Genomic DNA, 13,344 nt, shown 5'->3' with positions numbered 1-13,344 from the left:
CTTTTGCCATGACTAATTTGCAAGCTTAACCCCAGCAATTCCTCCTAACTGCTTTTTGCTCATAACACCACCAGTCATAACCCATCCCAAATACTACCACCCCCACAATTAAGACCACCATTACTAGGCCTGAACGGAGTTTGCGGAGTTTCGTGGAAGTAAGCTGTGCAATATTCCACGAGTGGCGGGGTGCATTACCTTGTGCAGTTCGCACTGATGTTTAGTGGCAATTTTTTTCCCCTCAATGGAAAATCAGCACAAACTGCATCACGGGCAGTGCAAGAGGGTGCTGCTTCTTTGTGTCACCCAAGTAGATGTCCTACTCGAGCAGCAGCTTCTACAACACAAACTGAATATTTCTTAACGCAAGAGGTAGCGACCATCCACGATCTCCCACATTGAGTAATCACGCTGGGAAGCGGTGTAGCATTAGATTTTCCTCACTAGCTCTCACCAACTTACCAGTGGTGAGCACGAGCGAGGGAAAAACTCCACTCCACGAAGCAGAGTTTTTTATAACTCTATGAGCTCCGTGGACCGTGGAGTGCAAAAAACTCTGCAAACTTTACAAACAGAGCAGAGTTCACTACCCAGCCCTAACCAACACACTGTCACCCATACCACACCAACAATGCCACCAACACCATGATTACTGTATCACCTAAAGCAATTGCACCACTAATAATAGCACAGCTACAAATGCCACAACCAATACCGCATTCAAAAATATATTACCACCTCTAACACCACCACCAGTACCAACAATGATACAACCAAACGCCACCCATACCATAATAGCAATATCACCATCTCTGCTGCCAATACGGCTACCAATACCATAAACAGTAACACTAATCCCACCGCCAGAACCCCACCACACCACCTCCACTACAAATACCACCAGTACCACCACCACCACTAATCCAAAGCACTGACACATCCAATAGGTCTGACTTTAATACTATTGCATGGAAACATAATTTATATGGGTGTGTGTGTTCACAAACGTTGTCATATTAAATTCAGACATGTTTGGCTTTACCTCTGCTTGTTTTGCAGTGTTTTAAGTTAAGTGCTGGAGGAATGGACACCGTGTTTTTAGAAGTAATTATATTCCAGAATGTATAGTTTTAAAGATGAATGTGTTTGCTTAGTGGTTGAAAGAGATTTCCTCACAAAATGTCTCTCGGTCCAAAGCTTCCCCCTCGACCAGTGAATCAGCTGCTCTCGGGACACAAAGCAGATCTTTCATGAGCTCCTCGCCTCGTCTGTGCTGCACTGTATTTCAGCCCTGATCGCTTTCAAAACATTGGATCTCCACTCAGATTGTTAATTGCACATCTGTGATCTGTTAACCTTTGCACTAGTTACCAAAACATTAGGGTTTGTCAGTCATATGATCAGGTATATCCAGAAATGAGAAACTTGAAGGTTATTCTTTTAAATTACATTAGTGCAGGCTGTTGCTGTAGCAGCGCTGTGCAAGTCCCAGGTGGGACATCAGCACTTTGCTGAAACCTTGCAAGACCTTATTCACTTTCACCGCGTTTGTGAAACAATAACACCAATCTAAGCCACCTAAGTTACTTTTTGAATATTATACAGAGCAAGCTGTGTTGAGTAAGTTTATTTCTTATCTAACTCGGCTCCTGTCTCTCAGATAAGACTATGGAATCGTGCAATAGCCGTTCATTGAATGTTAAAATCCAGACACTTGACCTTGCATGTAAATAATTATGTCTGCAATTCAATATAGTTCTGACATTCTACACTTGCCTGTAAGGTGTTTTGTCCTGAATTCCTAGGCTAGCCACCGTTACTCTGGAAGTTATGTATAGTTTAATCATGATTTCATTTTAAGGTCTGTGTTTATGTCAGTTCGTTGTCCAATCATTTTCACCAAGTTCTATAACATCAATCAAAGAGACTGTTTTTTATTTTTGTCTGGACTCAGACCAAATAAATAGACCTTATAAAAAAAGACTACAATGTGTTTAAAAGTAAGGAAACTTTTAGATGTTCTATAAAAATGAGTTTTCGCGGTTTGCATGTTTTCGTGGCTCTGGCATAACCCTTTGGGGAAAAGGAGCAGGCTCAGAAAGGAGAGATAGTATAGTGATTAAATTCTAGAGCTACCTTTTATGTTATGGCGGTTCTGTATTGTATTGTATTGCAGTTTGGATTTATTAAACACTGCCTGAACTTCCACCAACCTACCAGACAGCTAAGCTCTGCCTCTCTTCCACTCACACACCCCTACGCATCAACCGAAGCAACAGCGGAGAACGCTCATTCGCCTATCTCGTGGCAAAACCAGGAATGACCCTCTGACGCTACGGACCTCCACCTCTCTATGGGGTTATCGGAGAGTACTCACAATTGGCTATTCAACTGAGTTACCTGAACCCTCATGATCCTCGAACACCTGGATACCCTCCCGGGTGATTAGTTGCGCTATACAAAAGGAAACCCACTTACTGGGAATGAAATGCTCCTTCCTGGGCAGGCATGGTTACTCTAGAGTGTGCCACTTAGGATAGATACACTTGCGTTTCCTGAGGGGTGGCTATCCTTTTTTTATGAAAACCTTTCCACTTGTGCAAAAAGTATCAAGGGATCCATTGAGTTGATACGTCATGGTCTCTGGAATTTTGAAGGGTTGATCTTGGATGCTGCTAAGTATATATCTCACCCGCAGTTACTTGATCCCACACTGGAGGCTGTTCCACAGCTCTTAGCTAACTCCACTGCAGTCCTCACTCTCATAGACGAAGAGTTTAATGCTATAATGAACACTCAATGTGACACAGATTCCCATTCCATGACCACCAGATCCCTGAGCCTCTACACATGGACTAGGGCACTAGGGCTTGTCGGATTTTGACAGCTACATCTTATAGGCAATATACGTATTACTTTCCCCCCTCCCTCATGGCACTTCCTCTTGGAGTGTCTACCTCAGTACTACCTCCACAGATGCTGGTAATATCTCCTGTACACACATGCTCCCGAGGAGGCTCTCCAACCATTCTCCTATGGTGCTCACGGTCAGCAGATTAACGGGTAGGAAACAAGACTCGTGACAGTTTAATAGTTGTTGCTGGATGATTACTTCAGCGATTTTCTCCATTGCATTATCACAGAGTATTTTGACTTTAATGGGGCTTAGTCTCCTACTCAACCACAGCTTGGGGAGCCTGTAAAATGGTTGCAAGAGAGGAGGCACTGTCATATATACATGGCAAAACTAGAAACCACTAGGCAGAGCTCTTACCACCTGAGCGAAATGTTGGTCGCTTTCAGCATGCTAACGTGGCCAACCTCAACAAGACAATTAGATGAGAACTCAATCAGGCGCGAATAGCTTTTCTGCAGAAGCTCCTAGACTCAGCCTTTCTAGGTTGGTTTTACTCTCAGATGAGGGTATATAAAATAGGTGAGAAGGCAGGGAAGCTGCTCTACTGTCTTGCAAATGTGAGGAGTGTCAGTAGATTTGTCTCTGAGATGAACATCTTTACCAGAAAAATGGCTTGATCAGCAATCTCCTTAGCGGCTGAATTTGCCCATTATTAGAGTGCTCTGTATGCTTGCCAACTGCCTCCCTCCCTGGAAAGGGATATCCCCGTCATATGTGATCCTCCCTTCCTCCAAAAGAGAGGGCCAAATAAGACCTCCCTACCTCCGCAACGGAGATAAAACACGCTATCACCCCTAGCACCAATGTCTTTCTCTAGAGTTCTTCAAGAGATACTCCTCCTTATTTACTCCTCATCTACAGGCATTGTATGAAGATGCTTTTAACAAACCATCACTCTCCTGCGACTCAGGAGAAGCAACCATAACAGTTATCCTTAAACCCAAAAAACCCTACCCCCCAAATTGTTAATAAATATAGAATCTAAAACCCTTGTCTAAATTATGGCCACTCGTCTGACTAAGGTAGTAAGCTCCCTGATCCATGCAGACTAAAATGTTTTATGTCTGGCATTTACACCTGGCCCTGTCCTGCGGATGAACTTTTAGAAGACAGCATGCTTTTTCGGTGTCGGCTACGCGCGCGGAGGCGCGTTCTCGCCGAGAACCTATTGTCGGCGGGTGTGCTTCCCAGGAGACAGACACTCCTGGCCGCGCGCATCGCCTTGGAGGCGATTTGAAACGCGCACGCGAACGCGCTCGCTGTGGGCAGCTGCTGTCCTGCATTCACACAGACACACACACACACGAGCGCCCATGCACGCACGCACATACAGACACCCCCCCCCACACATACACACGCGCACACACACAAGTGCTCCCCCCCGTCGCACACAGACACACACACAAGTTCACCAGAATTAATAATTATTGAAGACACTATGGCCAGGCACTTTGATTACAGGATCGCGCTGTGGTTTTTTAAACAATGCTACGTACACGGGCTTTGCTTGGCTACAAATCGTCTGTAAAAACTCTATGAGGAAGGAGCAACTCTCCGTTTGTTTTTATTAGTCCTTACTCATTTTTCGGTGTCTGCAATCTACCTACAGCACACCAAGAGGGTTGCTTGGCTACAAATCTTCTGTAAAAACAGTATGAGGAAGGAGCTCATCTCTGTTTTTTCTTAGACTTTACTCTTTTGTCTAGCTGCAGCCCACCAAAGGTGTAGGTGAAATGATGTTGCCGATCGTTTACGCTCTATCTCGGCGTAGCTTTCTAAAAGTTATACGAAGTGTGAGGCTGTGAACAAGTGTACACGCTGTCTACGCGTCCCTGCCTCCAGATGTTCAGACTATTTGGGGGGCATAATGCTTCTCTTACCTGGGAAATGTTTCCAGGAGTCTCCAATGGGCAGCGTAATCATTCACGGACCGTTCGTTTGCCCGGGCCGCGATACGCATTTAGTCCGTCTGCCTCCTTTTCCGGTCCGGACGCGCCCCGCCCCGTCACATGCGATACTGCCTGACTTCCGGTGCGTGCGCCAATGGAGACACAACACTGCAGAAAGGTGTGTAAAGGAAGTTCATGAAAAAATATTATAATCGACGCGCTTTGCAGAGTGTGAGTGCAGAGTGCAGAGTTGTGAGTGCAAAGTGTGAGTGCAGAGTGAGTGTGCAGAGTAGTGAGTGCAGAGTGAGTGTGTAGAGTGCAGAGTGAGTGTGTAGAGTGCAGAGTAGTGAGTGCAGAGTAGTGAGTGCAGAGTAGTGAGTGCAGAGTAGTGAGTGCAGAGTAGTGAGTGCAAAGTGAGTGTGCAGAGTAGTGAGTGCAGAGTGCAGAGTAGTGAGTGCAGAGTAGTGAGTGCAGAGTAGTGAGTGCAGAGTGCAGAGTAGTGAGTGCAGAGTAGTGAGTGCAGAGTGCAGAGTAGTGAGTGCAGAGTAGTGAGTGCAGAGTGCAGAGTAGTGAGAGCAGAGTAGTGAGTGCAGAGTAGTGAGTGCAGAGTAGTGAGTGCAGAGTAGAGAGTGCAGAGTAGTGAGCGCAGAGTAGAGAGTGCAGAGTAGAGAGTGCAGAGTAGTGAGTGCAGAGTAGTGAGTGCAGAGTAGAGAGTGCAGAGTAGTGAGTGCAGAGTAGTGAGCACAGAGTGCAGAGTAGTGAGTGCAGAGTAGTAAGTGCAGAGTAGTGAGTGTGCAGACTATTGAGTGCAGAGTGTGAGTGCAGAGTGTGAGTGCAGAGTGTGAGTGCAGAGTGTAAGTGCAGAGTGTGAGTGCAGAGTGTGAGTGCAGAGTGTGAGTGCAGAGTGTGAGTGTAGAGTAGTGAGTGTAGAGTAGTGAGTGCAGAGTAGTGAGTGTGCAGACTATGAGTGCAGAGTGTGAGTGCAGAGTAGTGAGTGCAGAGTATTGAGTGTAGAGTAGTGAGTGTAGAGTAGTGAGTGCAGAGTAGTGAGTGCAGAGTAGTGAGTGTGTAGAGTATGGAGTGCAGAGTGTGAGTGCAGAGTGCAGAGTAGTGAGTGCAGAGTGCAGAGTAGTGAGTGCAGAGTAGTGAGTGCAGAGTAGTGAGTGCAGAGTAGTGAGTGCAAAGTAGTGAGTCCAGAGTAGTGAGTGCAGAATGCAGAGTAGTGAGTCCAGAGTAGTGAGTGCAGAATGCAGAGTAGTGAGTCCAGAGTAGTGAGTGCAGAGTGAGTGTGCAGAGTAGTGAGTGCAGGTGCAGAGTGGTGTGTGCTGTTGAGTGCAGAGTGCTGGTATTTATGATTTAAGGGAAAAAAAGAAATGTCATGAGCAATGCCAATAGCTCTACATTTAATGATGCCGAGACCATTGCATTGTAAATGCTTGTTGTCAGATGAGAGCGTGCTTTTGACATGGTCCATTGACCCTAACTCCTGGCAGTCCTTCGTAGGGTGTGCTTTGCTCCTCGGTTCCTCTCTTGGGTTGACACCGTATTCAACCGTCTGTGGGCCAAGGTTAGGGTGAATGGGGTTTTGTCTCCCTCTTTCCTGAGAAAGAGAGGCACTCATCAGGGTTGCCCATCATCTCTGTTGCTTTCACCCTGGTGACGAATTCAGACAGCGAGGTCTGCTCATATTCTTTCCTGGCCCACCGCTGTTCGTTCGTTTCTTAATTTGAGGACCAATAAGTCGGCTAGGAAGCACATTAGCTATGGCATTTAAAGACGCCAGCAAAGCACCTGTGGAACAGGAAGCAGCTATCCACTGTATCCAAATCACCCTGACTAGTCGCAATGTGAAGTCACTTGAAAAAGTGTGTGCAGATCTCATTAGAGGTGCGATGGAGAAAAACCTGAAAGTGAAGGGGCCAGTTCGCATGCCTACTAAAATTCTGCGAATTACTACTCGAAAAACACCTTGTGGTGAAGGTTCAAAGACTTGTGATCGTTTCCAGATGCGTATTCACAAGCGCTTGATTGACCTCCACAGCCCTTCTGAAATTGTGAAGCAAATTACATCCATCAGTATAGAGCCTGGGGTATAAGTGGAAGTTACCATTGCTGATGCTTAATTTAATCTTTTAATAAAAGATTCTCTTTTGTAATCACTCATAGAGGCGATAAGGATGGATATCTAGTGCTTAGCTTTGCGTGGAAGGGGGACACAAAGATAGAATCTCTCTTTGCGCAGACAACATGCTCCTCTACCTACAGCAACCCCACAACACTATTCCTTGCCTCATGGAACATCAGCACATCTCCGGAAATATTTCAGGACTCAGTGAATTATGGCAAATCTACGATGGTCCTGATATGAATGGACATGCGAATGTCCTCGACAGAGGCCAAACTCCAAGAGGCGGGAGAAAGCTTTTTTTACCTTGGCATGACATTCACCCTTTCCCAACAGGAATATGACAACATTATCGAGAGTAAAGAACAATTTTAGGGTATGGGTGGCCCTGTCACTAATAATTGTATGATGGAGCGTTTTAATTAGGATGGTTTGCCTTTCTCGTTTCCTCTATGTCTTACAACACTTCCCTTCCTTCTGCTTACATTTTTCACAGGTTTGAAAACGCTGATCAACACCTTCCGTTGTGTGGGCAAACCTCCCAAGTCTCATTTGAGAAGTATCACCTATCACCCAATGAGGCAGAGCTGTGTTTGGCGGCCATCTGTACTATTCAGCTTCACAGTTGGTTCCTGGGCGCTCTTTCTCCTACATCGCAGCTAAGAACCGGAACAGCCTCCCCTTGCAGCTCTGAACCATCACCTCTCTTCCGCAATTCCTAAGGTCCCTCAAAACCTGGCTGTTCGAATGAGCCCCTGGGACTTGCAAGTTTCTGGATACTCAATTGGGTGATTAGCAGCGCAATATAAATCATGGTTGATTGGTTCCTTTTAATGACTGAATATATGGTGATCGGGGGTAATCCCACCATCTGGTTGTAACTAATTTATTTTTATTTTTTATTTTATTTATACAGCTTATAAAACGCCTGGTTGCACTGGCTAGTGCGTCCCCGCGCTGCTCCCTCCTGAACACTCTCCTGGGTCGGTGCCGGTGAGATACGAGTTTCCTCTGAACTTGCTTAGTCTATGGGGAACAGAGTGGTTTTAAGTTCTCTCCTGAAGATGGACTCTGACGTTTCAAGACGTAGCCTCTGTGGCAGTTTGTTCCACTCCGTAGCGGTCAGGACCCTGAAAGAGCGTCCTCCCATTCTCGCTCTGTTGAACCTGGGGACATGAACTTGCCCCGTCCCCTTTGACCTTAACTGTCTGGTAGGCTCATACCGACTAAGAAAACTATGTAAGTATTTAGGGCCCCTTCCCTGAAGAATACGGTGACCTATACAGAGGGCCTTGAATCTCACCCGTTCCCGAACCGGTAACCAATGCAAGGTCCTGAGTGCTTTTTTTGCTGATGCTCTTCTGGTCAGCAGCAGGATCAGGCGGGCAGCCGAATTTTGTATTCGCTGTAGTCTCTGGAGACATTTTGCACTGGCCCCCAAGTACAGGACATTCCCATAGCCCAGTCTGGATGCTATTAGGGCATGGACCAGGGTTTGTCTGACCGGCAGAGGCACGAGATCCAGTGTTTTCCTGAGGACCCGTAGCATTCCAAAACAAGTGCCGCCACCTGTTTGGTCTGGTGTTCAAACGATATTTTATCTTCTATCCAGATCCCTAAGTTCTTCACTGGGTTGCTGGGAGTGGGAAGTACACCCAGCCTATCCGGCCACCAGGCCGAGGTCCAGACTGAAGGGGTTCTGCCCACATTCAGTACCTCCATCTTGTTACCATTTAATTGGAGACAGTTGTCAGCCATCCATGTGGCAAGCTCCTGCATACATGCAGAAAAATTGGCGGCACATTGTTCCTTGGGTTGTGACAAGGTCACGATCAGCTGAGTGTCGTCAGCATACGACACTGCCACAACCCCAAATCTATCTGTGATACCTGCCACTGGTGCCACGTATAGATTAAAAAGTGTGGAGCTGAGGTTGGACCCCTGTGGTACTCCCTGTTTGAGACTTAATTCCTTAGACCGAAAAGGCCCCTGTGCTACCTGGAAGCTACGGTCAGTTAAGAATGACTCCAACCATTTCCATGCATTGCCCCCCACTCCTCCCTTTTTCAGAAACTGTAGCAGAGTGTGATGAGCTACAGTGTCGAATGCGGCACTAAGATCGAGCAAGATCAAAACCGTTGTTTGACCTTCGTCCGCATAATTGCGTAAGGTTTCCGTAGAAAGTAGTAGGGCAGACTCCGTCGAGTGGAGGGCACGGAAGCCAGACTGGGAAGAGTGGAGCAAGCCGTTGGCCTCCATATGGGCAGAGAGTTGTTTATTGACCGCTTTTTCCACGATCTCAGCTAAATATGGTTGCAGCGAGATGGGACGTAGATTTTCGAATTTCTCCATACTACTATTGGGCTTCTTCCTCAGGGGAAGGACCACTGCTTTCTTCCAGGTTTTAGGTACATGTCCTGAGTTGAAGGAGAGTTCAAGTAAATGTCTGATGTGGGGCTCAAGAGTTTCTATACTGCCATGAAGTATTTTGGGGGGTGCTGGATCTCTGGGGGAGCCAGATTTAATGCTTCCTACAATCTGGCATAAAGCTTCTCGAGAGGGTACCACAAATGCAGTAAGGCAGTTCTTGTCTTGGATAATGGGGGTCTCAGTCTTGCCATCACCCATCCTGGCTGAATCTGGAAAGGCGGAGTAGATCTTGTCTACCTTACTAGCAAAGAACTCTGCTACCTGATTACATGATTTAACTGATCCACTCATAGGGGCTGCTGTCCTGGCAAGATCTGACAGTTCCTTATATATTAGAATCAGCTCCTTCATGGAGTTATCCGCACCTTCAATTCTGGTGCAGTAGTAGGCTTTGTGGGCTTTCCGGATGAGAGCGTGGTATTCTCTCAGGCCCCTTTTATATCCATCCCTCTCTGTCTCGGAATAGCTTCCTCTCCATCTCCTCTCTAGGCGTTTGCACTCTGCTTTCTTTTCCCGCAGTTCAACATTGAACCATGGGGCTGATTTGGATTTTCTCAGGGGTGTATTCTGCGTCCATTGCGCTTTTCAGTCTAGCGCTTCTAGGATACGCGTGTCTAGTGCCTCACAGGCTAACTCAATTCCCACACCCCCAGGGGGGCCTCCCTGTTCTATTGCCTTATTGAATGCTTCCGTTGAAAACTTTGCCCATTTCCTGCGTCTAATTCCGGTACTAGTCCCTTTCTGTACCATGGTTTCTCTAAATGTGACTAAGAAATTATCCGACCAGACCACTGGAGTGGGGGGTGCTACGGTCAGTGCTTCCCAGTTCTCATGCTTACTGATCCACATGGAATACAAAACACGCTGTACAGTGGGGCCTTGCCCAACTCCTTGCCCCTATCTCGCGACTCCCCATCCTCTGCTGGTGGGCCGCCCTCAACAAACCAAATGGCATGGCAAAATAACAGTGGCGACACTTCTGGGGCAGGGTACTTGGTTGGCCGAAATAGCAAAACTCTCAGAATTTGCAATATGAGCCTTGATAGGCATTTCCAACCTTGGATATGTCTGGGCGGGCAACCATGTCAGGTTGTTTCAGGAGTTAGATGCGGGCTTTCACCTCCATAATTCACAATTAGCTAAGGCTCTCACTGGACCCTGATTGAGACAGATTCACTGCAGTCCCAGAATACAGTCCCTAAACAGTAAAATATTATTGGATACCCTAGGGAAGGCAGGTATCTTAAGACTACATTAATTCATAGTACTACACTCCCCCACCCCCCTGCTACCACTTAGGGGAGAGTGGAAGGCAGACCTGGTAGCCTTTGACGATAATGAGTGGGTTAAGCCTAACATGGCACCGAGCTTCTGGCAAAATAGGTGCAATTGGGCCTCATACAATTTAAATACTTTAATAAATGTTGCTGCTCACCCTCTCAACTGGTGTATTAGACTGTCATCAGCTTTGACTGCTTTCGGTGTGCTTTTGGGGGACCTTCTTTCACACTGTCTGGGAATGCCCAGAATCTGGTCATTGGCACGTGATCAACAGGGTCATGGGCAGTGTTCTGGACAGGTACCCAGAACTGGTTCCCAAAATTATATTATTTTAGGCATTATGGACAACCTGGGTGGACCTCGCGGCACTCAAAGCATAGTAGCCAGGACCTACTTGGTAGCGAAGAGAGATATAGCACATCATTTGCAAAATGGCAGTGCCTCTACATCACTGAATGCACTGGTGGAATGAATCACTGTGCCGCACTCGAGGAACTGTTGTACAAAGGTGTGTAGTGCATAAAGAAAATATCAAAATATCACATCCATCGACTCAGGCCAACACACCCTCAGGATAAGCCAAGACCGGTGTTGGTATTGCTCAGTGTTAGTGATGGAATTGAATCATATTATTAGTTTCAGAATGCGGATTGTGTCAGAACTTGGGGATGGAACTCACAGGCTAAAAGCACATGTTCATGTAGGTTTTACTCTGACGCACCAACATCATAAAAAATAGTTACTTTGAAAAAAAAGGTAGAATCACAATACATTAGACAATTTGTTTTTTAAAAAAGTTGGAAAATTGTGCAACAATGCATGAGCACGAATGAGAAAGGGTATGGAATGTGGTTAGGGAGAAGGTTATGTTTGTGTGTTCAGGTCAGAGTAAGAGGCAGTGTTATTGATTATGTGTTGGTACGGGGTATGGGTTAGAGCAGGAGTAAGGATCATGACTGAGGTAGAAATCAGAGTTGGGGTAAGGGATTGGGATAGGTTTAAGGTAACATTAAGGGTTGGTTTAGGATTAAAGAATAGTGTAAGTAATTGAAGGCATATTGAAGAACGTTATGGTTTTGACTGGAGTTCGGTATGGGTTAGGGTTGGGATAATAATGTTAAGTTTGTGATACAGTAGGAGGTTGGGATTCGGTTTTGTGTAGAGTAATAGGAATTATAAGGGATGGTGTGAAAGAAGATACTAAAGAAGGCCAGCACATTAGGTACCACGAGGTTAGCACTCCATAATAAGATATAAATAAGGTGGTGGAAAAAAAGTTAGGGGCTGGGATAAGGAGGGAGTAACACTCGTTAAGGTCCAATATGTCCCTGTTTAATTCACAAACTAAAAAATATTCATTTTATACATCTCCATTGTGGCATCTACATTTTTAAATCAATATTTTGTACTCCAGTCCTTCACATACAATCTATTTTATAACTCTAGAACGAAGAAACAATGATTTCTAAAATGACGTAAACAGATTGTGAAGATGAAAGAAATATTGACTTCTACCCTTGAGATCCGGGTCACGATGAAGGCCACTGCACCAAGCCACCTTTCTGTTTGAAACACATCCACATTATCTCATGGGCACAATTGTGAATTGCTTAACTTAGTCTATAAAGAATTTAGAAACCCATTCATATGATCTATTAGTCACTCAGTCACACTGTTCATGTTTTTAAGCTATGCTAGATATTGATACAACCATGTTTGCCTTTGTGATTGTTATCCTATTTCTGTAAATTTGAGGATGCATATCAGGGTCCATGGGGAAAAATACAAGGGCCACTAAGAACTCCAAAAGGGCGAATGCTGAAGGTCCGTGGCTAACAATGCTTCAGAAACAAGATATTGATGAGCATTCAATTGAGTTAGTATGGGGCCAAACTAAGTAGAGCATGACACAATTATTACAGTTTCACTAAAGTAAGAATGTCTAGAAAAGGTTGTGAATTACCGATAACATCTCAAACTGTGTTCAATATATTTACAGCATAAACCGTATTCAGAAAACAAGAACTAGGGGCCAGATTACAAGTGGCTCATAATATTCCAACCAATGTGTAAACTTCTGTGTAAGCATGGGTTGGAAGTACAAGTTTGAAGGTATTTAACGCATCCGATAATTATATAATGCATTAAATACCTCAACATTCGTAAAATCTCAGCAAGTCAAACCTTGCAAATTGAACAGGGGAAAACCTATGATAATTACTGTAACTTGCAGATTTGGTAAATTAAACATTGAAATCTGCATGTTACACCCCATGAACTAACAATTTATTTATTCCACCCTATAAATAACATACCCTATGGTATATTTAGTTAGCAGGTGTGATAAATAACGCCTTCACTCGTAATCAGGTCCCTAGACAAATCACAAAGCACAATCACAGCATGGTGTAGGAAGGTGCCCTTTTCGTATGGTCATCCGCTACTTTTTGCTCCGAGGCTGATGATTAGGACTCTGAAAGTGCACTGGAGCCTGCTGCTCAGGGCCCAGTGCCAGTGCTCTCTACCTAAAACTGATACTTGTGAATTGGCAACCCCAAATGGCGGGACTTTACCCTCTTGTAAGACCCTGGTATATGGTGCCAGTGGTACCCATGGCGTGGTATTAAATGGGTCACCAGGGCCTGAAGCACGGTTTGTGCCACCCTGAGTGACCCAAGTAACCAGAAGACATCAGGAGAAGT

General features: G+C 45.4%; 1 pseudogene; it reads left to right on the top strand.

Moving 5' to 3' along the window:
• The first annotated feature begins 6,563 nt into the window (after window positions 1–6,563).
• On the top strand, window positions 6,564–6,929 carry LOC147717100 (small ribosomal subunit protein uS10 pseudogene; annotated as a pseudogene).
• The last annotated feature ends 6,415 nt before the right edge of the window (window positions 6,930–13,344 follow it).

This window comes from Lissotriton vulgaris, chromosome 5, assembly GCF_964263255.1.
Source record: "Lissotriton vulgaris chromosome 5, aLisVul1.2, whole genome shotgun sequence".
Taxonomy (NCBI): domain Eukaryota; kingdom Metazoa; phylum Chordata; class Amphibia; order Caudata; family Salamandridae; genus Lissotriton; species Lissotriton vulgaris.
This window is presented reverse-complemented; position numbering and strand designations above follow the sequence as displayed.